Source organism: Takifugu flavidus, chromosome 18 (genome assembly GCF_003711565.1).
Source record: "Takifugu flavidus isolate HTHZ2018 chromosome 18, ASM371156v2, whole genome shotgun sequence".
Taxonomy (NCBI): Eukaryota; Metazoa; Chordata; class Actinopteri; order Tetraodontiformes; family Tetraodontidae; genus Takifugu; species Takifugu flavidus.
The window spans coordinates 12,591,894-12,616,172 of NC_079537.1; the positions used below are offsets into that span (position 1 = coordinate 12,591,894).

The 24,279-nt window shown below is 55.9% G+C and overlaps 1 pseudogene; it reads right to left on the reverse strand.

The window, feature by feature from the left end:
• Nucleotides 1-1,814: 1,814 nt before the first annotated feature.
• On the reverse strand, nucleotides 1,815-22,671 carry LOC130515071 (protein shisa-6-like; annotated as a pseudogene).
• Nucleotides 22,672-24,279: the final 1,608 nt, after the last annotated feature.

The window sequence follows — 24,279 nt, forward strand, 5'->3', positions numbered from 1 at the left end:
TGTGTGTGTGTGTGTGTGCGTGTGTGAGGATGGGCTATTAGCTGCCTGCATCGACCCCCCACCCCCGGTGCCTTGCTCACTGGCGAATGTGGTGTTTACACGCTGGAGCACTTTATTAGCTCGGCGCTCCCGTCATGTGTGCGGCCTCCCTGGAGGAGCAGCTCCAGGAGGCCATAAATAACAGCAAACGTGCACTTTTCCCTGGAATAATTGGGTGCAGATAATGAGGCTGCTTCCTGCTCGCTGGTCGGCGCCGCAAAGTTTCCTTATTGTTTTACATTCATCATCCGATGCTACGCTAACAGATTTCTGAGGGAGATGTTCTCAGCCATTTACTGAAGTTTATGGCCAACAAACACAAAAGAGAAACACGGAGAAGGAAAAGAGTCGGAAACAGACAAGAAAGCCTTCAAAGCACCGGAGAAAAGCGGGAAACATGGATCAAAGCAGAACATCGTCTGCAGATCCAGAAATTCCTCCTCCGGAACGTCCGCTAACCTCACACGACGCTAACATACAGGGAGAACCTGAGGAATGTCCGGCTATGCTAGCTAGCAACAAGCTTCCAGCTGCAGGCTAACGACACAGACGTCGTTGTTAGAGCAGGAAGTGGAGCTGATCGGTGATTATTGATCAGCTCTGATCTCCAGCGGAGCTTGTCCTCCTCTGGCGAAACATCAGTGTTCTGACGTCTGAGCTGCCGTTGTCACGGTAACTGTTCTGGACTGTTGGTGGAGGAGCGGTCAGGGCGGTTCTGGGGGCACCGGGTCCCTGCTCCGGCCTCGCTCACGTTAACCTGATTCCGTTTTTCCATCTAAATGCAAATAAAGTCGCCGCCTCGTTGTCGCTACCAGGAAGTGGCCGCAGGAAGTGGCCGCAGGAAGTGGGCGGCGTGTCCAGCGTCTCCGTGGAACAACAGACATCAAGACGGGCGTCAGCAGCTTCTCAAAACACGGAGGAACACAAAACCTTCCCTGGAAAATAAACCCCGACGTTCCCCGAAGGTGAGCGGCACCAGCAGAGGCCTCGCTGGTTGCCATGGTTACAAACAGGCCTGGATTCAGCAGACGGGAAAAAAAGCACGTCACGGCTTCTCCAGCTAGCTAAGCTTTTCTACTTCCTGCTTCTCATGCTAAAGAATCCTTAGCTAAAGCTAAACCCCCTTTTGAGGCTAAAGGACTTTTAAAACCTCGGATTTTGTCTCAATGCTACATTTTGAATATGAATAATGAAGCAGCGGGCTAACGCTAACGCTAATGACGTCCCTGTATCAAGTGAGACAAATTCCCATCTCATTTAACCTCGATATTTTCTGCTGCCACGTCCGTTTTAGAGGCTCTGAATTGGAACAAAGAGAACTAGTCCAGGCCAGCAGAGAAATCAGGTCTTCCCTCCGCAAAGTGGGTCTGTAGTCAAGAACTGGTTCCAGAAGAGAACCGGCAGCTCCTCTGGGTCCACCGGGCCTTCACACATGCAGAACCGCTGGCCTACTTTCCCTGATGGTGCTGATGTTTGACAGCCTGTTTCACGTGACCTTTGACCCTTCAGCCAGGCTAAAACTCACCAAACATCACGGCAGGTTCTTCAGGTCCAGATCAGCTGTTTCGGTCGCCATGGTGATCTGATGTCACCCACCACGCCCCCTCAGTACTGAGGAATAATCAGTCAATAAGCAATACGGGGGTCAAAGCTAATGCTAATGTTTAATACCCTGTCAAGCTAGCATGGCCGCTAACGACCAGTGAAGTGGGAGGAGCCAAGTGCTGTGATGAAGAAGCAGGAAGAACAGGAGGAGGACCAGGATCAAAGAAGCATTGAGAGTAAAGGAGTGAACACGAGGTTCTTTAATAGTTATGAAAACAAACAGAAGATACATCAGAACAGTCATGTGACCTGTGAGCCTCGCCGCCGCCGCCGCCGCTAACGTAGCTGCGCCATATAAAACTCATCTAACAACTCACAATGTGTCGCCATGCTGGCAGGTGGAGATGACATCATCGCTCATAAAGGATGCTCCGCCCCACGGAGGCTCCGCCCCTCAGGTAACCGCCCCCATGTCTGCCCCGCCCCCATGTCTGCGCCGCCCCTTAGATGCTCAAAACAGTCAAAGCTAAGGTACAAACTTTTGACATCATCCGTTAAAGAACAGGGATTTTTAGCAGGTTAGCAAACACGTTGCCGTGGCGACAGAAACGCGAGAAGCGATCCTCGGTAGTGAAACGTTTTCCTCCGTGAAATCGTTTAAGGCTTCAGGACTTCCAGACTTCGACGGTTCGTTTCAGCTATTTTAAGACGTTTACAATTATTTTTATGCTGATTTAGAAGAAAAATGTCATTTTTGTGGCGACATCAGATCCGTCGCAGTGCCACTTCTGGCCACATGATGTCGCTAAACCTCAGAGCCTTAAACTTTAGCTCGACATCCCGCGTTAGCTCTGCGCTAAACGCTCAGTTTGGAAGCGAATTATGCTGACTCGTCAGTTAGCTCGTGACTCGTGTCTTTACTCGTGTTCTTGGATCAACGTTGTAGCTGGAAATTAGCAAAGTCTGCGGAGGAGCTCACCGTCGACGTCTGCTGGTCAAACAGGAAAAAGACGGCTGGGAAAAGCGGCGTTCCCTCCAGAAGGCAGGATTCCAGGCGGCGCTGACGTTGACCAGCAGCTCACAGTTTAACTCGAACTCCTGGAGGCAGCTGAGCACTCGCTTCCCAGCAAACGCACAAGGCTAAATGAAGCTAACTGTGACAACCGCGGCGCTCCGTTAGCACCTCAAAGGCTGAATCTACGTAAATACTTGAAACGTGTTGAGACAAATGTGGAAAACAGAGCGAGGAAACTTTCACTTATCTAAAATTAGCGATCGGATATTTACGATTCCGTTAAAAGTTGTGAGAAAACAAGTTTGTGTGAAGGGTTAGCTTGTTTAAAGGCTTATTTACAGTCCGCTACTCTACGCAAGAACCGGCTGCTCTACTGGTTAATAAGCTGATATGTTTATCGTAGAAAACTAAAATAGAGGCCAAAGACGCAGAAACCGAATATTTGTGCTTTTTAACCCACTTCAGTGCTGAAACGGGACAGTTTGAAGAGGCACCGCTAACGCTAGGAGGACAGAGGAGGATAGAAACCGTGAATATATGTATATATTTATAAAGTTGATAGTTCCATTCCCATCACATTCCCAGTTTAAAAAATCTTCCCACCAGGATGCGTCCAGCGTCAAAGCCCTTATGATCTAAGACAGGAAGCGTCTTCGCCCAAGTCTGCAACAGGAAGCTCGTGCCGGGAAGCAGGAAGTTGTTGAATGTGGCGTGGCCGTCCGGGGCGGCGGTTAGACCGTGACCTCGTTCTTACTGGCAGTGCGGTACGCGTGATGGTGGCCGGGGGCGAACTGCAGGTGGTCCACGGTGTGCGTCCGCCGGGAGGCAAAGGCCTGCCGCTTGGAGGCGGACGCCTGGTGGTTGACCGCCAGCGTGTTGTACGAGTCGTTGAAGCCGCTGACCTGAGAGTGCATCTTGGGCGTCCTGTGGCGCTCCTTGACCGGCGTGACGGGCAGCAGCATGTCGGCGTGAGACATCGCCCGCGCCATCGCCTTCTCCCGAAACTTGTCGCGCCTCATCGCCGGGGACAGCAGAGGATCCTGGGAGTGCAGCCGGTCCACGGACAGCAGCTGCTCGTCCGACAGGTGGCGGCTGCTGCTGTAGGCGTTGGCCGCCATGGCGCCGTACGAGGACAGGCCGTAGTCGCCGCGGCGCGGCGTCCTGGGCGGTGACAGGACGTGGTCCTGAGACAGGGCTCTCTGGACTCGGCGGGGACGCTGGCGGTGCTGCGGGTCGGCACTCAGCTTCAGCACGTGCGTGGGTCCCGGGACACCGAAGTCGGAATGATGGTGCTTCCGAGGGTAATACTCCTCCATCTCTTTGTCACCTGAGGAGGAAACGCAGCAGGTCAGAGCAAACGTTCCCCTTTTCCCAACTAAAACTGCACAGCGCTAGCACAACTGGAGCTACGCTAGCACCTCTGAGTCAGGATTTACGCCCGACAAACCACCTGAATCTATTTTACGAGCCAACATTCGACTTCCTGCGGGCCAAAATGATTTCTGCCATCTTGTAGAGGAACGCCGCCGCGGCGCCTCGACGGCTGCGACGTTAAATTGCTCTGACAGGAAGCAGTTTAGCTCCGCCGCCACGGAAAGACTCTGAGCAAATGTTGTGTCCGCAGGGTCGTTTTCTTCATTACAGCAGAACACGGAGGCTGATCGGCCATTTCGCCGCCATCCCACGCTCCGGTGGCTCGTGTGGAGCGCGATGATGGGAATTGTCACGCCAGGAGGCAGAAGGTCGCCCGGCCGTCGCACGTCCGCTGCTCTCTGCATCTTTAACGAAGGAGCACCTCGTTTGTTCCTGGGGGGTAAACGACAGCCAACCTCACCCGTTTTCTAGCTGAAATGCTAAAGTGGCTTTTAGAAGGTGAGCGACCATCTGTGTCTCCCGGTCTTCCCGATTCATCCCTAAACTGGGAATTTAGCTCATGATCCCAACAGAAACTAATTAAAAACGAGCCTGATGTGAATAAAGATTCCTAAATTAGAGGAAATGGGAAGAAATAGTTTGCCTGCCGCTTGAGAACCAGCAGCTAATTTGATTAGCGCAGCCTTTAACTAGCTGACCTCGTCTCTTCAGCACTTTCACAATTAGCTGAAGCTAAAGGCGTCCGAAACATGCGGCTAATTAACGCTAGCTTCAAAACGGCCTTGAAGCCTCTTGAACGCAGCACAAACTAGCTTAGCTTAAAAAAAGCAACTCCAGCGGTGCGTCTGGACATCGGGGGCCGAGCGGCTGTTGAGGGTGCGTTACCATGGAGATGAAAGAAAAGAGGAGGACCTACATGAGTCCGACTTGAGGCCCAGCTCGTAGGACGGCGGCAGGTGGCTCAGGTTCTGGAAGGACCTGGACAGGGACAAGTCGTACGGCTCCGTGGACGAGGTCAGGATGTTGTTGATCCTCTGAGGTCTCTCTGAGGACACAGACAAAGATGCTTTCACACACGTTCTGTCCGTCGTCATGGAGACCTCCGACCCGCCTCACTTCCTCTGGCAGGTCCACCAGGACCAGCTGGACTCCAGATGCTGGACGCTCCGATGTGTTCTGAGGATCAACGCGACTAAAATCCCCAAATCGTTTGGGAGGTAAAGTGGGCGGGGCCGAAGGTCCCGGGCTGGAACGGGTCGCAACGCCACCTGGTCAGAGTCGACCTTGAACTGGTGGTTGGCGACGGTGCTGCGTTCCCGCCCCCTCTGGGATGTTGAGGCTCGAGAGCACCTGAACGCTGTTTGAAGGGTTCCATTAGCTGCTAAAGTACCTCCCAAACCCATTTTCCTGGTTGAAAGGCGGCAGCAGGAAAGAGGAAGTGAAGGACGTGTGGACGCGGATCCATTAACGCCGGAAACGGCGCCGTTGGCGTTCGAGAGTTGCAGCTTCTCTGCTCTGTTTGAAAGATTCTGGCGCTCGGTCGGGCGCTAAGCTAGCTTTGGTTAGCGTCAGAGTGTTCTTACCCAGTTTGGGTGTGAGCATGCTCAGATCCAGGTGGCTGTGTTGGTAGTCATGGTGATGGTTTCCTGTAAAAACAAACAGGAGTTCAGGTCAGGTGACAGGAAGAACTCAGACGCGTCTTTATCGGAACCGCCGGCCGCCATTTTATACGGAGCCATCCCACTTCCTGCCTGGGTGACAGGAAGTCTGAGCAGAAACTCAAGGACGTTGAAGAGGAACCCAGTCGGACAGGAACCAGGCGGGTGGTCCTGGAGGGGTTCCCTTCATTTGGACCTGCAAGTTCTGCCTTTGTTGGGACAATCTAGGAAATCAAAGAACCTTCAAAGCAAACAGGCTTTCATCTGAAGATTCCCACATCTGACTGGAGTTCTCGCTGGAGACCAACCAGTAAAACCAGAACCGGATCATTGAACTGAGGACCTTCTGGACTGAGCAGGCCCGTCTGATGGGTTCTGACAGCCGTCACTGCCGCGTGGACCCGATCGATCTCCGTCCGTGAGGGAGCGCACGCGGACGCCGCCTCCCCGGCGGTGATCCGTCTCTGCTGGCGAGCGAGCGCTTAACGTCGTTATGAGACGCTGGAGGGTTCCAAGGCTGGAACGACGTCATCGGAGACCAAAGCCGAACAATTTCAGGAGGGAAAATATTGCGTTGATGTGATTAGACGGCGGAGGAGCGGCGCCGACGCCACCTGGAGATGAGACGCTCGGAGCTCATTTCCATTTAAATGTCTTCATTTATCACCTGGGAGCTCAATAGAAAAGTGCATCTCTGCTAGCTTAAAGCTACAGGACAGCTAGAGGACAGCTACAGGACCGCTACAGGACAGCTAGAGGACAGCTACAGGACAGCTAGAGGACAGCTAGAGGACCGCTAGAGGACCGCTAGAGACAGCTAGAGGACAGCTAGAGGACGCTAGAGGACAGCTAGAGGACCGCTAGAGGACAGCTACAGGACAGCTAGAGGACAGCTAGAGGACAGCTAGAGGACAGCTACAGGACAGCTAGAGGACAGCTAGAGGACAGCTAGAGACCGCTAGAGGACAGCTACAGGACAGCTAGAGGACAGCTACAGGACAGCTAGAGGACAGCTACAGGACAGCTACAGGACAGCTAGAGGACAGCTAGAGGACAGCTAGAGGACAGCTAGGACAGCTAGAGGACCGCTAGAGACAGCTACAGGACAGCTACAGGACAGCTAGAGGACAGCTAGAGGACAGCTACGGACAGCTAGAGGACAGCTAGAGGACAGCTACAGGACAGCTAGAGGACAGCTAGAGGACAGCTAGAGGACAGCTACAGGACAGCTAGAGGACAGCTAGAGGACAGCTAGAGGACCGCTAGAGGACAGCTACAGGACAGCTAGAGGACAGCTACAGGACAGCTAGAGGACAGCTACAGGACAGCTACAGGACCGCTAGAGGACAGGGACGCTCTGCTGCAGAAGACCTGCGTCTCCGTCCCGGAACTCCTGCGGCTGGACCGGGACACTGGCACCGGGATTCTGAGCCTTCCGTTCTAATCTGGACGAGCAGCCGAAGAGGCAAGGACAAGAGGACATGAGGACACAAGGACGTGAGGACACGAGGATGTAAGGACCTGAGGACACGGGGACATGAGGACACGAGGACATGAGGACGTGAGGACGCGAGGATGCCTGGTGGACTCGATTCTTGGAATATTTCTGGAATGTCCTCCTGATTCCTGTTGGGGACGCGCTGGTTCCTCCGGCCGAGGATGTAAGGACATGAGGACGCGAGGACATGAGGACATGGGGACATGAGGACGTGAGGACACGAGGATGTAAGGACATGAGGACGCGAGGACATGAGGACGTGAGGACATGGGGACGTGAGGACACAAGGATGTGAGGACATGAGGACGTGAGGACATGGGGACATGAGGACACGAGGACGCGAGGACATGGGGACCTGAGGACACGGGGACATGAGGACACGGGGACACGAGGATGTAAGGACATGAGGACACGGGGACATGAGGACATGAGGACGTGAGGACACGAGGATGTAAGGACATGAGGATGCGAGGACATGAGGACGTGAGCACATGAGGACACGAGGACGTGAGGACACGAGGACGTGAGGACACGAGGATGTAAGGACATGAGGACACGAGGACGTGAGGACATGAGGACGTGAGGACATGGGGACATGAGGACACGAGGACGTGAGGACACAAGGATGTAAGGACATGAGGACACGGGGACACGAGGACATGGGGACATGAGGACGTGAGGACATAAGGACGTGAGGACACAAAGACGTGAGGACGCGAGGATGCCTGGTGGACTCGATTCTTGGAATATTTCTGGAATGTCTTCCTGATTTCGCGCTGGTTCCTCCGGCTCCCAGCGTCCGGCGGGTGGACGGAGGAGATCCGACTGTGACCCAGATCCATTTTAAACGGCTGCTCTGATGGACAGACGGAGCGCCGCAGCGTCATCAGGACCACGAGGAACAGGTGGGACCCGCGGCCCCGCCCAGCTGGTGGACACATGCCGGGCGGAGAGAATCGGGCCCCGGGGCCACGGCGAGGCGGAGCCGGAACCATCCGGCCTCCATCCGGCTCCTGAAGGAGGGACGAGGGTCTGGAGTCTGTGAATTACTAACGAGGATAAGCGCAGATTTATCTGATGTCTTCTCCGATATGTCAGAAGTAACATCACACAAAGCTGCCGTTATCCTCGCCGTGGAGCGGCGTGGAGCGCCTTGGAGCGGCATGGAGCGCCGTGGAGCGCCGAGGAGCGCCGAGGAGCGCCTTGGAGCGGCTTGGAGTGCCTTGGAGCGCCGTGGAGCGGCTTGGAGCGTCGTGGAGCGGCGAGGAGCGTCGAGGAGCGCCTTGGAGCGGCTTGGAGCGCCGAGGAGCGGCGTGGAGCGGCGTGGAGCGCCGAGGAGCGCCGAGGAGCGGCGTGGAGCGCCGAGGAGCGTTGTGAAGCGCCAAGGAGCGCCGAGGAGCGTTGTGAAGCGCCAAGGAGCGCCGAGGAGCGGCGTGGAGCGTCGTGGGGCGCCGAGGAGCGCCGAGGAGCGGCGTGGAGCGTCGTGGGGCGCCTACCAGGCCGGAGTCCCAGACCTGTCGCACATTCTGGGTTGAGTTCCGACTGAAACGCTTGGCAGCTGCGCCGAACGGCACCTTGAGCTTCAGTTAGCATCTTCGGCACAAAGCTGCACCTTCGTCGCTATTCCCTCTTTTTCCCTGTTTCCCATCAACTCCAGTGGAATTCTGGGAAATCTGAGGGATAAATGAGGCCCAGGTGATGCCAGAGGTGAGTTAGGATTTAACATTTACGTCACAGATGAGCAACAAACACGTTAGCAGGAAACAAGACGTGTTTTCCCATAAATCCGCGTTTTCAGACCCCAGAAACAAAACGATGCCGATGTTTCCGTGTTCTCCGGCTCGGGGCCCCGCGGGGCCACGCCGGCGTCTCCTGACAGAAAACCCAGCGCGGTTTTTCTCCGGTCTCGCGGTGAACAGGAAGTCACTTCAGCACCGTAACCTTTCACAGTAAAACACGAGTTGCAGGAGGAAAAATACAGCCTGATGTTTGTTCCGACTCTCCGGGAAGCTCCCGAGTGTCGGCCTGCTGCGGCGCCGCCACCGCCAGCTGTTTCTCTCCTTCCGGCTTGGGCGGGGAGAGGAAACGCCGGCCGCCGCGCCGCTCCTCGCTAATGTGACGTGATTAGAAGCGATAATTGTCCCATTTCCATATAAATGTGACTGGTTCTGGTCCCCGGGAGCTCGGCTAGCTTTAGCGGCTTGCTAATGTCATCCAGCCGTAATTAAATAATCACGGGAGACGACTACAGACGTGGAGCCGATGATGCTAATGAACGCGACGCCGCGGCTTCATTAGCCTGACGGAGCCTCGTCGTTAGCGGAACCTCAGCGGCGGCCCGACGGGCCGGCGGCGCTGAACTGATTAGACGCCGTCGTCTGACATGTCGTCCGTCCTCGGAAGGATCTGAGCGGTAACGGCAGCTCGTTAGAGCTCAGCGGGACGTTCCAAATGTCACGACGGCGCCGACCGCGTCCGCGTGATCGTCAGCTCGTGACTTTGAGACGGAATCAGCGTTCCGGACCTCCTCCTGCCCAGGATGGGCTGCACCTGACCCCCCAGGGTGAGGGGACCCATCCCGAAGCTCTCAGCTCCAAAGCTCTGAGGAGACGTGAGAGGTGTCACGGTCCCACAGCCAGAGCGGATCCAAGCGGATCCAAGCGGATCCAGGCAGATCCAAGCGGATCCAAGCGGATTCAAGCGGATCCAGGTGGATCCAAGTGGATCCAAGCGGATCCAAGCAACCCAGCAGGTCACAAACATCTCCGCCTCCTCCAGGGTCCAGGAGAACACGTGTTCTTCCATCCGTCCCTGTAATGACAGGAACCCTCCTGTGTGATGGATCCCACAGCATTCCTGAACCCTCTCGCTGCGTTCACAGATGTTCCTCGTCTACCTGGAGCGCCGAGCTGCTAATTAAGGAACAGCAGGGAAGCACGAGGAACTTCCGGATGTAAACTTGGAAAACAAACTGCTGCAGCTCCGTTTCCTGTTTGAAGCTCGTACTGTTCTAAGGCAGGAAGCTGAAGAAGATGTGAGAGGAATGAACTCTGATGAGGGATTTATTATTGATGAGATTCCGAGCAGAACCTTTGTGAGGGAGATCCCAGGAGACGCCGAGATGGTCCAGTTCTGCTCCCTGGGGGGGCAGAACGCCAGTGGAGCCACGGAAGAGCCCAAAAGTCATCGGGATGTTCAGGAAGAGCGAGGATGGAGGGACGAACCCTCACCTGACACATCAGAAGAACCTCAGTGATGCTTCTCTCAGGACCACCTGGTCTCTCTGGACCACCTGGTCTCCCTGGACCACCTGGTCTTCCTGGACCACCTGGTCTCTCAGGACCACCTGGTCTCCATGGACTGCCTGGTCTCCATGGACTGCCTGGTCTCTCAGGACCACCTGGTCTCCATGGACCACCTGGTCTCCCTGGACCACCTGGTCTCCATGGACGGCCTGGTCTCTCAGGACCACCTGGTCTCCATGGACCACCTGGTCTCCCTGCACCACCTGGTCTCCATGGACCACCTGGTCTCTCAGGACCACCTGGTCTCTCTGGACCACCTGGTTTCTCAGGACCACCTGGTCTCCATGGACCACCTGGTCTCTCAGGACCACCTGGTCTCCATGGACCGCCTGGTCTCCATGGACCACCTGGTCTCCATGGACCACCACCTGGTCTTCCTGGACCACTTGGTCTCCATGGACCACCTGGTCTCCATGGACCACCTGGTCTCCATGGAACACCTGGTCTCCATGGACCACCTGGTCTCTCTGGACCACCTGGTCTCCATGGACCGCCTGGTCTCCTGAAACGGGTCCACGTTAGAGTGATCGCACTGTGGACGTTCTGAGGTTGGGGGCGGAGCTTCTGTAGCGGCGTGGCGCTGCTACAGGAAAAGGGCTGAACTTCACACGGAGACAAGGGCACCACAGCTCTAGTGGGATCTTAAAAATATCACGTTATCTGGGGCAGCCCAGCACGCCCAGGCTGGGGGGTGGGGGGTGGGCCGGGGGGGGGGGGGGGGGGGGTAAAATCTATCAGCACTCAAAAAAACGGCAAAAATACAAACACATCAAAAAAGCATCGTTTGTGTTCGATGAGGCGTTCAGGGACCGTTGGACATTCCTGGAGGTTAATTAGAACCAAGAGTCTCTGATGTGATGAAGGTCAGAGTCACATGACCAGGGGTAAGGTGTGTGTGTGTGTGTGTGTGTGGAGATGTTCCCTTCCTCTTTTCCTTCCTTCCTTCCTTCCTTCCTTCCTTCCTTCCTTCCTTCCTTCCTTCCTTCCTTCCTTCCTTCCTTCCTCTCTTCTTCTTCTCTCATATTCCAAATTCTATTCTATTTTATCTTTTTCTATTTTTCTCTGCTGTTGTTGCACTGTAAATTTCCCCGTGTGGGACAATAAAGGACCTGAATCTGAATCTCCCTCCCATCCTCCCTCTCTCCCTCCCTTCCTCCCTCCCTTCCTTCCTCCCTCCCTCTCTCCCTACCTCCTAATCTCCCTCCCTTCCTTCCTCCCTCTCTCTCTTCCCTCTCTCCTCTCTCCCTCTCCTCCCTCCTTCCTCTCTCCCCCTTCCTTCCTCTCTCCCTCCCTCCCTTCCTTCCTCCCTCCCTCCCTCCCTCCTTCTCTCCCTCCCTCTCTCCCTTCCTCCTCCCTCCCTCCCTCCCTCCCTCCCTCTCCCCCTCCCCCCCCTCCCTCCCTCTCTCCCTCCCTCCTCCCTCTCCCCCTCCCTCCCTCTCCCCCTCCTCTCCCCCTCCCTCTCCCCCTCCCTCCCCCTCCCCCCCTCCCTCCTCTCCCCCTCCCTCCCTCCTCTCCCTCCCTCTCCCTCCCTCTCCTCCCTCTCTCTCTCCCTCTCCTCTCCCTCCCTCCTCTCCCTCCCTTCCTCTCCCTCCCTCCTTCCTCCCTCCCTCCCTCCCTCGCCTCCCTCCCTCCCTCCCTCTCCTCCCTCCCTCCCTCCCTCCTCTCCCCCTCCCTCCCTCCTCCCTCTCTCTCTCTCTCCCTCTCCCTCCCTCTCTCCCTTCCTCCTCCCTCTCTCTCCTCCCTCTCTCCCTCTCCCTCCCTCCTCTCCCCCTCCCCCCCTCCCTCCCTCTCCCTCTCCCTCTCCCTCCCTCCCTCTCCCTCCCTTCCTCTCTCCCTCCCTTCCTCCCCTCCCTCCCTCCCTCTCTCCCTCTCTCTCCTCCTTCCTCTCCTCTCCCTCCTCCCTCCCTCTCTCTCCCTCCCTCCCTCTCCCCTCCCCCGCTCCTTATCCCGGCCCACTCCTGGTCAGGGTGATCCCGGGCCCTAACATCCGCAGCAGGAGCTGCTCCACATCCTCCCTCCCTCCCTCTCTCTCCCTCTCTCTCCCTCTCTCTCCCTTCCTCCCTCCCTCCGGTCACACGCCACGGGGCTTTTCAGAATGTTGCCATGGTAACCACGCAGGGAGCAGCTGTATTTCAACCACAGCTGACTCGGTCATGTTTTAGCTGCTCTTTGGAGTTCTGGAGATCACGTGGGTCCGGTCCAGCAGTGGAACAGAACCTGCTGACATGGATCGGATCCGGGTGGAGTAGTCGAGCGGCACCAAACGGGTCAAGAGCTGCATCCTGGGTTTCCACTCCGCTCTCATCTTCTCCCTCTTGACATTTAGCTGCTGTGGCGCTTCGGCCCGACCGGCGGCGCCGTCAGACTCTCTGTTTACGTCTTTCAGCCCATTTCAGTTTTAATGCTGCTGAAACAAACAGTTTCTGCCGGGTCCAGAACCAAAAACAACCGTTTAATCTCCAGATCAATAAGGCTGATGGTCTCACGCCGCCACGCCAGGAATCAAGCGTGACGCTAAAGACGCTAGCGGCACGTTGAGGGCGAGGACGGCGTCCTTGAACTGGATCTGATGCCACAGATCGGTGCGCTGGTCTGGACCCGGATCGGTTTCTAACGGTGTTCGGTTTCCTGGTCTCCTCGGTCTCAGGGTGCAACCACAAACGATACCAGCGCCTTTTTAGCAAACACGCGGCCACGAAGAGATCCGACCGGACAGAACCAGAGCAACAGCTGCTCGTCCCCCACCGGTGGTGCCGCGGCGCGATGTGACCTGGATCTGATCTTATGTGGGTCGGGACCGGTGCCTTTGGAGGAACCTCAAATACTGACTCAAACTTTGACGCCAGTGAAGAATCGACCCGACAGCGATGCTGGTTCTGGACCGGCGTCCCTCTCTGATGGACACCCGGACGTCTCTGTCAGGCTGAAGCGGGTCAGAACCCGTCCGGTGTTTGATGAGGGTGAGTTTGAAACAAACCTTGAACGTTGGCGTTGCTGCTGCTCTGAGCTGGTCGCTCTCCAACGCCACCCGGCGCCTCACGCGGGCCGGCAGGATGCCGGGAGGCGTCCAGACACGGAGGAGGCGGGTCCACGAGCAGACGCACGCTCGCCCCCTCGGGCCGGACGCTGGGCGCATCGCAAGACCAATTAATTTCACAGTTGGCAGCACTGGGAGCCGGTCCACCGGGCTCTGTTTGTCTGGATCTGGAGAGAAGCGGGAAGAACGCGATGCCGCTCGCTTCCATCCTCTCGCCCGGCGGACGGAGCGATCCGATTGGATCGCAGCTCCGCGGCAGGTTGAAGCTCGCAGCACGGGGGAGACCAGCGGGGCCGAGACGGAACCGGCACCACTGAGGAGCCACCGGCCGACAACTGTAGTAGAGAGAGATTTAAGTGATGAGGTCACTCTGGAGGTCACTCTGGAGGTCACTCTGGAGGTCACTCTGGAGGTCAGGGGTCAAGCGGACAGCTGCCCAGGTTGTCTCCTCAGAGAGGAGGCAGCGACCTGCAGATTCCTCCACATCCTGGTCAAAGACTATTTTCCGCACATTTGGGTCCGTTTGTGTCGGGAACACAATGAGCGCCGACGTTAAATTCTCGTTAAGTTCTGGACAGAAAAGAGAAGAAAGGTTCCTGTGTGCTTCCAGGTTCACCTGGACACCTGGAGAACAGGTGCGACACACACAGGACCCTCCTGGTTTCCCTCCATGACAGTGCTGCCGCCTCTGGCTCACGCTCAGCTCGCTGCTCGCCGCTCGCCGCTCGCCGCCGCGGTGCGTCGGGTCCACGTCCCCTCACAGACGTGGACAGCTGCAGGCCCGATAACGCTTTAACCGGCCGACGGGTCTGTTCTGCCTCCAACAACGCCGCGACATTACTGCAACACCTAACCTGACCCCTGTATCCATGGAAACCATACATCCAAGTGAGCAGCAGCAAGCAACGGTTAAACTCCGCCCACCGCCCCTCCAGCCAATCAGTGCTTCCTTCTTATTTCTCCCTTGAAAGTCAGTGAACATCAGACCAGGTGACAGCAAAGGTAACCTTCCCACAGGCTGGGGGGCGGGGCCAGGAATGACCCCTGAAATGTGTCCTGGACAGAGTTAACAGCAAATGTCATGACTTCACCCTTCAGCTCGGATGTCATGTTGACCTTTGACCCCCAGGCTGGTGCGGTGAAATGATCCGGTGACTCACAGCAGACTCACGGGGTCAGTAACGTCTGCCAGTGGCGTCCTGATGACATCACACCAGCGCTTATTGATTATGGAGGCTTCAGTTACCACTAACAGCTTCAAAGGCCCAAATGTTGGAAAACCAGGAACCGGATCCTTGTTTGGCTCATGTCTCGGCTCCGTTGGCCCCCAGGGAGGGTCCACAGCTGAGCATGTGTGTGTGTGTGTGGTGTGTGTGTGTGTGTGTGTGTGTGTGTGTGTGTGTGTGTGTGTGTGTGTTTTGGGTAGGAATCTATCAACCCAAAAATACAAGGTGACCTTAAGTGGATCTGGTCCCCCCAGGACCAGAACATGGAGCGACTCATGAAAAAGTAATTAAAGAGGATGCACATGAGCGGACGGCGCCAGCAGAGGTGAGAGAGGGGCGAGCGGCCAGGTTTGATCACCACGAAAACAAGAGCCGATCACAGAATTCCACATCGGACGTCTCGGCTTCATCCCACTGAAACGGACGCTGGCGCGAGTGAAGGTAAAACAAAACGGCGATAAAACGGCTTCAAGGTTTAATAAACACGTAAACACAAAGAGGATTCACGCGAAACCCAATAACAGGATCCATAACGCAGCCGAGCAAGCGTCCACGGCCCAGCAACAACCTCCGGCGCCGCAGCGCTGCAGATAAAACTGTCAGAGACAGTGAACGCACCACCTGACAACTGACACGTCCCACAGCCCTGAACGCACCACAAGAAACGGCGAGCTCTCACAGCCGTCACGCATGTTAAAATTCACACGTTTGTGAGATAAACAACCACAACATAGGGTCAGACACACACACACACACACACACACACACACACGCACACACACACACACACACACACACACGCACACACACACACACACACACACACACACACACACACACGCACACACCAGGACACAATCAACCCTTTATTCAGTCAAGGTCGGGGGACAAATGGACGGGAGTCCAAACACAGTCCTGACTGACTGGACTCGCTCGCCACGGCCACCAAAGAACTCCCAAACCCAAATGGGAAGCAGGAATCCTCAGCTCCATCTGCGTGTGTGTGAGAACGTACCGTAGGAGAGCGGCATGTCCACGTCCCCCTGCCAGGACATCTGTCCAGAGTCATCGACGGAGTGCTGAGCTGTAAGACAAGCACAGGCCCGGTGGTGACGGCGAGCAGGACGACAGCAGAAGCTACGCGTGTGACGCGGCGCCTTCACACTCGCCGAAGTGTCAGAGTGCTTCTCTGTGAGTGGACGTGTGGATTTCTTCTCAAATGTGTGTGTTTGGCTGCAAGAGACTCATCTCGTTTGGCAGAGCCGTACGACGTGACGATGAACTGGCTCTGGTGGATTTTACCTTTCAAATGGCCCCGTCCCAGCGTCAGGAACCCAGAGGAGATGAAGTTGTGCAAATCCTGGCCTCCTGCCATCCCATAATGTCCTGGCAGGATACAGAAATGAAGAATAAATGCTGCTATGTTCAGATACATCTTAACTACGACTCCCAGGACGCACTGCAACCAGAAACACGGAACAGTTGTTGTGATCCACTTTAATTGCTTGTGGATCAAGTTAAGATCCCAGATGAAGACACGTTGCCTGAGGCTGGGGTGCTGCCGCCGAGGCTCATGGGTAACGTAGTGCTTACAGCTGTATGAAAAAGCAAGTGAGAGTTGCAGACCAATGAGTCCCCAAAGGTCAGGCAGAATTTTCCGCTCTCACAGACGCCACCTGAACAAAACGTTGATTAAACGTTAAACGACTCGGCTCTGAAATGGCGGTGCCATTATCAGGTTGGTTCCGCCTCGTCCGTGTCCACCGGGAGGTCGAGGAGGCGAGTTCCAGCGTCTTTATATTCAGGCATCATAAAGAATTCAGCACCGGGTTCCATCTTTTGTGCTGCGAGTGGATTTAATCTGCAGCCGCCTCCATAACGGAGCGGCCGCAGCTCCAGAATACAGATGAGGGCCAGACGGACAGGAAGTGGACGCTAACCATCTCCGGACGCCGCTAGCGCTGCAGCAGCTCGACCACCGCCGATAAAACCACTCCAGATTCAAACTTTGATCATGTCGAAGCCTCCAATCACAGACCAGCACACAAACAGGAGCCTCGTGGGGCCAAACGGCGCCGCCTCCTTTCATAAAACGCTCGTTAGCGGAAGGCTTAATAGCTCCTCCCCCTCCGCCGAGGGTGCGCTTCAAAGGCTTCTGGAGCCGTCGGGAACACGCGGGACTGACGAGGTTCCGCAGCGGAGCTAAGAACGTTTACGGGAGGAAAGCGGCGGTTGGGTCGTTGAGGTCGGTCGAGCTTTCAAAGAGAATTTGAGCTTTCGAGATTCTTCATTTGTAATTTTGAGGGGTGGAGGATTGACCTGGGGTTCCTCTGGCCGCCGCCACCCTCGCCGCCGCCACCCTCCGCTGTCGCCGGAGTTCTACTTGAAACGTCCGAATGGCTCCGGGCGCCGCGAGGTGATTCTGCTCGCCACATCCGTCATCGGTCCGCAGCAACAGACACTTTCAGAGCGACGAAATGAGGCAACAGAAGAGAACTCTGGGAGATTGAAGTGCTAAAGCTGGCTGTATCTGGGACGATCGTGGAGCGGCGATGTCCATTAGCGCAGCGAGGACGTGCAATCCATCCTCTGGAACGCCGAGCGTTCAATCCTTCACTGAGGTGTTCGCCGCCATCGGGGCTGCGCAGCGTCCGTGTCAGGTTTTTACGGCCCCTTTATGGACTCAAAAACCCTGTTTTCACGTTGATGTGCGGCGGCGCGAACGACCACAAAAGGCAGCCGACCCCCCCCCCACCCCCCACTCAAAGAACGGCGTCCTTTGTTTTCTCAAATTTGTGCTAAAATCTGAGTCACGTCTTACTGGAGCGCCTCCATCATTCCTCCGCCCTCCACCCTTATCTCTGAAGACTTTCGCCGCCGCGCCGCTAACCAAGAGAAGCCGATATGACGCCGTCTGGACAACAAAGACATCTTTTCTGTGGGTGTTCTCTACAAAATCAACTCAAAGGCAGAATGTCTGATCAGATTTAGCAGATCAGGCTGGTGGCGGCGAGGATAAAGGTCTGCGTCCACGCCGCTACACACAGGGTCGAGCCTTTGGGGGCCGTTTGTGAGGTTCTTTCTTTTCAGACAGGCGCTGTCGTGCTCAGAGAGATAACAAAGTCGGAGCAGGACCCGGAGGAGTTCCTCCAAAGAGAGAAGGAGGATTGAGAAGTTCTCCTGCTTGGTGCTGAGTTCGCTGTAGCTCGGGCTAGAGCTAGCTTAGCTGCAGCGTGTTTGCTCCTCACCATATCAAAGTGGGAAACAGCGCCTCCTGTGGCCACTACCTACAATAGCCCAGACACAGAGGGTGAAGACCATCAAACCTGTTCTCCTCCTCCTTCTACTCCCCCCTCTCCTCCTCCTCCCCCTCCTCCTCCTCCCCTCCCTTCCTCCTCCCCCTCCTCCCCCTCCTCTTCTCCTCCTCCTCCCCTCCCCCTCCTCCTCCCCCTCCTCCTCCCCCTCCTCCTCCCCCTCCCTTCCTCCCCCTCCCCCTCCTCCTCCCCCTCCTCCTCCTCCCCCTCCCCCTCCTCCTCCCCCTTCTCTCCTCCTCCTCCTCCCTCCCTTCCTCCCCCTCCCCCTCCTCCTCCCCCTCCTCCCTCCCTTCCTCCCCCTCCTCCTCCTTGAGCATCAGTCTTGGCTGAGGTTAAACTATCAAAGAGCTCCTTCTGCTCAGCATCCAGCCGTTAGAACAACTGTGGCCTATTTGCTCCCTGATGGGTGCTGATGATGGGATGGAGGAGTCAAACATGACTCTGGTGAATCTGGGACACCATACTGGGACACTCGGAGACGGAGCTGATCCCTGGAGCAGGGCTCTGGATAAAAGACGGCAGAATTATCTGTGGACAAAAACCTCCTGTCTGTCAGCGAGGATGATAATTCTGAGCCGGTGCTGAGTCGGCTTATGGGACCTGAGCGAGAGGGAGACCAGCTCTCAGCCGGGGCCTCGCATCTAATTTGCTGTATGTTTCCTTATGTGTTCCATTTTAGGAGTGATTAAGGCAACAAGCTCACGACACTGCGTCTATTTTCGTAGGTGTCAGTCAAAACGGGGGCAGAAGGACCAGCAGTCGGCTTTAGATACGAGTAAAGCAAACGTGGATTTCTCCACGTGGCAGGTGTCACAAACCTCCGGCACGTGGCCCTCGCGCGGCACGCTGCTGTGAAATCTCGGGCCGATGAACTAAACGGCGTTTTAAAATTTCTGAGCGTTCTGCTTGGGGCAGAGGGTTCTGCCGTGGCGGGAACATGCCCCGCCCACTTTCGCATTGCTGTTCACGAGTCCGATTCATCGCTCACTCAAACTCCCAGAACAGATTTAAAGGCCGACATCATAAGAGATCCACCTACCGTGGTTTGACACTTTGCTGTGGACCGGCGTGTAATGGTTCTTGGAGGTTCTGACGGGTGTTTCGTCTTTGGGCGACCCGTCCATCACCGCCATGTTCTCATGCTCGTACTGGGAAACGGGGACGGGTCCTTGCTGCCGCAGAATGTCAGCCAGGGCTCTGAAAGAGAAGGCAGGCGAGTGAGGGTGAAGACTGGAACTGATGCCCTTCCTCTTTCTTCCCCCAACAAACCCCAAAAGGTCTTCCTAAATGATTTAGCTTCACTTTGGATCAGCCTGGAACACAACGGCGAGGAAATCCTAATTACGCCCGGAGTCACGAGGGGATCTCAACTGTGTGCTGAACAATGTGGAGACAAAAGCGCTTATGAGCGCTGGACTCCAGTCCAATTTAATAAGTGTTGAGTCTCTAAAGCCAACAAATGAAAGCAATATTTCACCAGCGGCTCCGACCTTTGGCGCCGCCCTGACAGAGAACATGGCGGCGACAGGCGGCTCCGACCAAAGAGCCGAAAGTGTGTCGATGCCAGGAAGGGTCCCCTTTAACAAAAGTGTGTGACTTTGGAAGCTTATTTATAGCGTCTCTCTTCAAGGATCAGGACACTTCAGGCGTTCCTGCAGACGAGGAGCGACCTGATTCCTGGCCGTCCCGGCGGGACGCCGAGCGGCGTGCCGCAGGAGCTACGGCGGTTGGAGGGAACTGACCCAGCTTTATTAACAACGAAGAAAAGACACCGACGTGTTCTGATGTGAAACATCTTTGTCTGATCTCAGACGAGGACAAACAGTTGAGGGTTGACGGCATTTGTCCGATGTCCAGAAATGTCTAAAGACGGAAGTTCGAGTTCAGATTCATCGAACTGAACGAACGACAAGAGAAAAAGGAAAATCTTCACCATCCGTTAAAACAGCAGCGGGACGAGTCGGAGGGATTCTGAGCTTTTCTTGGGCTCTTTGGCCTCTTCCACCCTCTTCACCTCAACGCTCGCAGGCTCAAATCGCCACGTCGGGTCGTTACCGGGGCGTTTAGCAGGTCTGCTGCCGACCACCAGGAGATGGCGACGCCATCAGAGTGTCGGCGCCATGCGTGGCCATAATGAGCAGCAGTTACCAAAAGAACAAAGTTCCTGATGTACTTGGTGTTTGATGTGGTTCTAGAGAAGCTGTCACGGTTCTCAGCACCTCTGCAGGTGGTGATCGATACACCTGCTCCACATCGCTGGGCTCAGCTCTCGCTCCGCCTCTCTGGCGTTTGGCTGAAGGTCGCGGACGGGCAGCAAAGGTCGTTTCTGCTGTGTTGAGGTTCTGCCCTGAAGAACCTCTGGTCATCTCTCGGGTTAAAAACTGCTGCGTCATGAGCTTCCCTACAGAAACGTGCCCGTTCAAAGCTGGCCGAGGAGTTCTGACGCGTGCGAAGCTGGTGGGATCCGGACTCCTCCAGATTCTGGGTGGTTTTTAAGCTCAACGTGCGTCTGAGCGGGAACGCTGAGTAATCTCTGCTGACATTTCCAGAACAGCAGGCGGCAAAGTTGAACAAGAGAAAAACCTCGTTCGATTACGTTCGACTCCCCAGATCGGTGCTGGACGTCGACTCCGATGACACGGAGACGATTGGGAACCAGGAATGGTTACCTGCATCAGTGGAAAATCCCCAAGGCCCCGCTGCTCACGCCAGCTTAGCTAGCAGGCGCTGATCAGTCAGCCTTGGCTCCTCCCCTTTAACGTTTGTATTTAGGATTCTAAAAGCAGCGCTGTGCGTCATTAGCCTCTTCACTGACAGTGAGGGACACATTTAGTCATCAGGGCCACAAGACTACCGACGAGTTCTGTAGCGCTGTGCCACATCTCGACCGGTTACGAATGAATCTCCTCACAGCAACAATCAACATTTAACACGTTTAGCATCGCACGTCGCTGCCTGAGCAGCTAACGAGGAGCAGCTGAAGGTAGCCAGCCAAGCAAACTGTGCTAGCCCATGCTAGGTGCAATCTTAATCGCGATTTACCGAAACGAGTCTCAGTTCATGAGATCTTTGTCGACACACAACATCTCACTCTTTAGGTTAATCTAAACATACAAACCAGGCTTCAATTTGTAAAATAATTAAGTACCCAAAATATGCTAATTTTTTCATGTTTTCTTCGGAATGATGAAAAAAGTCGCCGTTCTCCGCAGATGTAGCGACATGATTTCGTCCCAGGATGTTTTTTATACTCTGATTTCTGGGCCTGGAGGTTGTCACGGATGGCTACGGGAGCCCGGAGGACCCAAACCTTCCCCCAGTGAAGTGGATCACTGGTCCTGGACGCTGGTGGATTTACTGGATCCCTGGACAGCAGCCGCTCGGCCTCATGGGACCGACATAAGAATGTGTGCAGAGAAACACCTTCATGATTTTTTCTCTTTTATTTACACACACGGGGCGGGGCAATGACGTCACCAAGGGCCAATCTTTTCTAACCTGAAATCAAAGGTAAATTTGGACTAAACGGATTTGAATGCGTCAGAAAACGTAAATCGGTCTCTTATCCAGCCCCGGATTTCTGACGTTACTTCAGCTTTTGGTCTCTTTTTCATCTGTTCTGGTTCCGTCCGAGTTCTGCAGGTTCCAACTCACCTGTGCACGTTCATCTCCTGAGGAGGCTTAGTTGCTTTGTCGTAGGCAACTTTGGCAGAAATCCCGATGGCGATGATGAGCGCCACCACCCCGCAGCTGATGTACACCGTGGTGTTGGTCCGGTCGAGCTCCGGGTCGTAGGTGTCGCCCGTCGGTACCGGGGAGGGCGGCTGGGTCTTGATCCAGTCCGGGGTGTTGTAGTTGGTGCAGCTCTTCTGCTCCAGCCGCTTCCCTCTGTCCGCGCAGCAGAAGCGCAGGAAGCAGCTGCCGCAGCAGAACCGGTGGTCCGTGTTGTTGCAGGAGAACTCCTTGTCGAACTGGCCGCTCACGTCGTAGTAGCCCTGGCAGGTGTCGTGCTGGACGCTGGGAGCCTGCAGCTGGGTCACCCTCCGCGGCGGAGCGGCACCGGCCAGCGGCAGCGCGGCGTGCTGCTGCTGCCGTTCACCTCCTTCGGCTTCGGGTTCCTGCGCGGCGGCGCCGCTTTGCTCCGCTTGTTGGCGGCGGCGCCCAGAACGTGAGCGGGGTCCAGGTAGATGAAGAGCAGCAGCAGGTGCTTGGTCCCCATGGTTCCGCTCCGGACTCGTCCTCTCCGTCACCGAGAACTGCTCCGCGCCTTCATCGCGGTGCTCCTGCGCCCTCGCGGAGGATTCTGCGCTCCTCGGACCGGCAGAACATTCCGAACAGAACCTGAGTCCTCAGTCCGAGATGGATCCTGTGGGGGAGGAGAGCAAAGATCAACTTTATCAATGAGCAACAGCCAAAGAGACAGAGACAGAGACAGAGACAGAGACAGAGACAGAGACAGAGACAGTCTGCAAAAGTTACAGAAGCGCGTGAAAGAGAGCAAATCGTCTTTGATCCCCAGGTTGATTCAGGACGAAGACAAAAGTGAATTTAATTGGATCTAATTTGATAAATGGAGAAGGAAGAGAAGGAGAAAGACTTACCGCGAGAGGAATGACGGAGAATGAAGCGAAGAAAGAGGAGAGTGATGGGACAGAGGGGGGGGAGGGGGAGAGAGAGTGAGGGGAGAGGGAGGGAGGATGAGAGAGTGATGGGAGAGGGAGGGGGGGCAGAGAGAGAGAGGGAGGAGGAGAGAGTGATGGGAGGAGAGGGAGGGAGGAGAGAGAGGAGGGAGAGGGAGGAGGAGAGAGAGTGAGGGGAGAGGGAGGGAGGAGGAGGAGAGGAGGGAGGAGAGAGAGTGATGGGAGAGGGAGGGAGGAGAGAGAGGAGGGAAGAGAGAGGGAGGGGAGAGGGAGGGAGGAGACGAGATGAGGGGGAAGAGGGAGGGAGGAGAGAGGAGGGAGGAGAGTGAGAGAGAGTGATGGGAGAGGGAGGGAGGAGAGAGGGAGGGAGAGAGAGAGTGAGGAGAGAAGGGTGAGGGAGGAGGAGGAGAGTGATGGAGAGGGGAGGGAGGGAGGAGAGGGAGAGAGATGTGATGGGGAGAGGGAGGGAGGGAGGGAGAGAGGAGGGAGGAGAGAGAGGGAGAGTGAGGGGAGAGGGAGGAGGAGGAGAGTGATGGGAGAGAGGAGGGAGGAGAGAGAGTGATGGGAGAGGGAGGGAGGAGAGAGAGGGAGGGAGGAGAGAGGAGGAAGGCTGAGAGAGAGTTTGGGAGGAGAGGGAGGGAGAGAGAGAGGGAGGGAGGGAGACGGGAGTGATGGGAGAGGGAGAGGGAGGGAGGAGAGATCGACGGGAGGGAGGGAGGAGAGAGGGAGAGAGGGAGGAGAGGAGAGAGAGTGAGGGAGAGAGGGGATGGGAGGAGAGAGAGTGATGGGAGAGGGAGGAGAGAGAGAGAGGGAGAGAGGGAGGGAGGAGAGAGAGTGATGGGAGAGGGAGGGAGGAGAGGAGGGTGATGAGGAGAGGGAGAGAGGGAGGAGAGGGAGGAGGAGAGAGAGTGATGGGAGAGGGAGGGAGGAGGTGAGAGAGAGAGTGATGGGAGAGGGAGGGAGGAGAGAGAGTGATGGGAGAGGGAGGGAGGAGAGAGGGAGGAGAGAGGGATGGGAAGAGAGACGGAAGAGGGAGAGAGAGAGAGGTGATTGGAGAGAGGGAGGGAGGAGAGAGGGTGATGAGAGAGAGGGAGGGAGGAGAGAGAGGGAGGGAGGAGAGAGAGTGATGGGAGAGGGAGGGAGGAGAGAAGGAGGAGGAGGAGAGAGAGTGAGGGAGAGGGAGGGAGGAGAGGAGATGGGAGGAGAGGGAGGAGGAGAGTGATGGGTAGAGGGAGGAGGAGAGAGAGTGATGGGAGGAGAGGGAGGGAGGAGAGAGGAGGGAGGAGAGGGAGGGAGGAGAGAGGGGAGGGAGGAGGAGAGAATGATGGAGAGAGGGAGGGAGGAGAGGAGGGAGAAGATAGAGAGGGAGGTAAGGAGGAGAGAGAGGGAGAAGAGGGAGAGGGAGGAGAGAGAGGGAGGAGGGGGGGAGGGAGACAGAACAAGTAGACTAAACCGGAGGAGTTTTGGTAGTTTGTTCTGATTTTAGCTTCTTTATGGTCATTTAGAGGTTAAATTAAAGCCAAATAAACCTACACAATAATAATTAATCATCTATATTAACAGGTTTAAATCTTTTATAATCAATTCAATCAATCTTTCTTCATCCCACCATCGTCCTATTTTCCCAT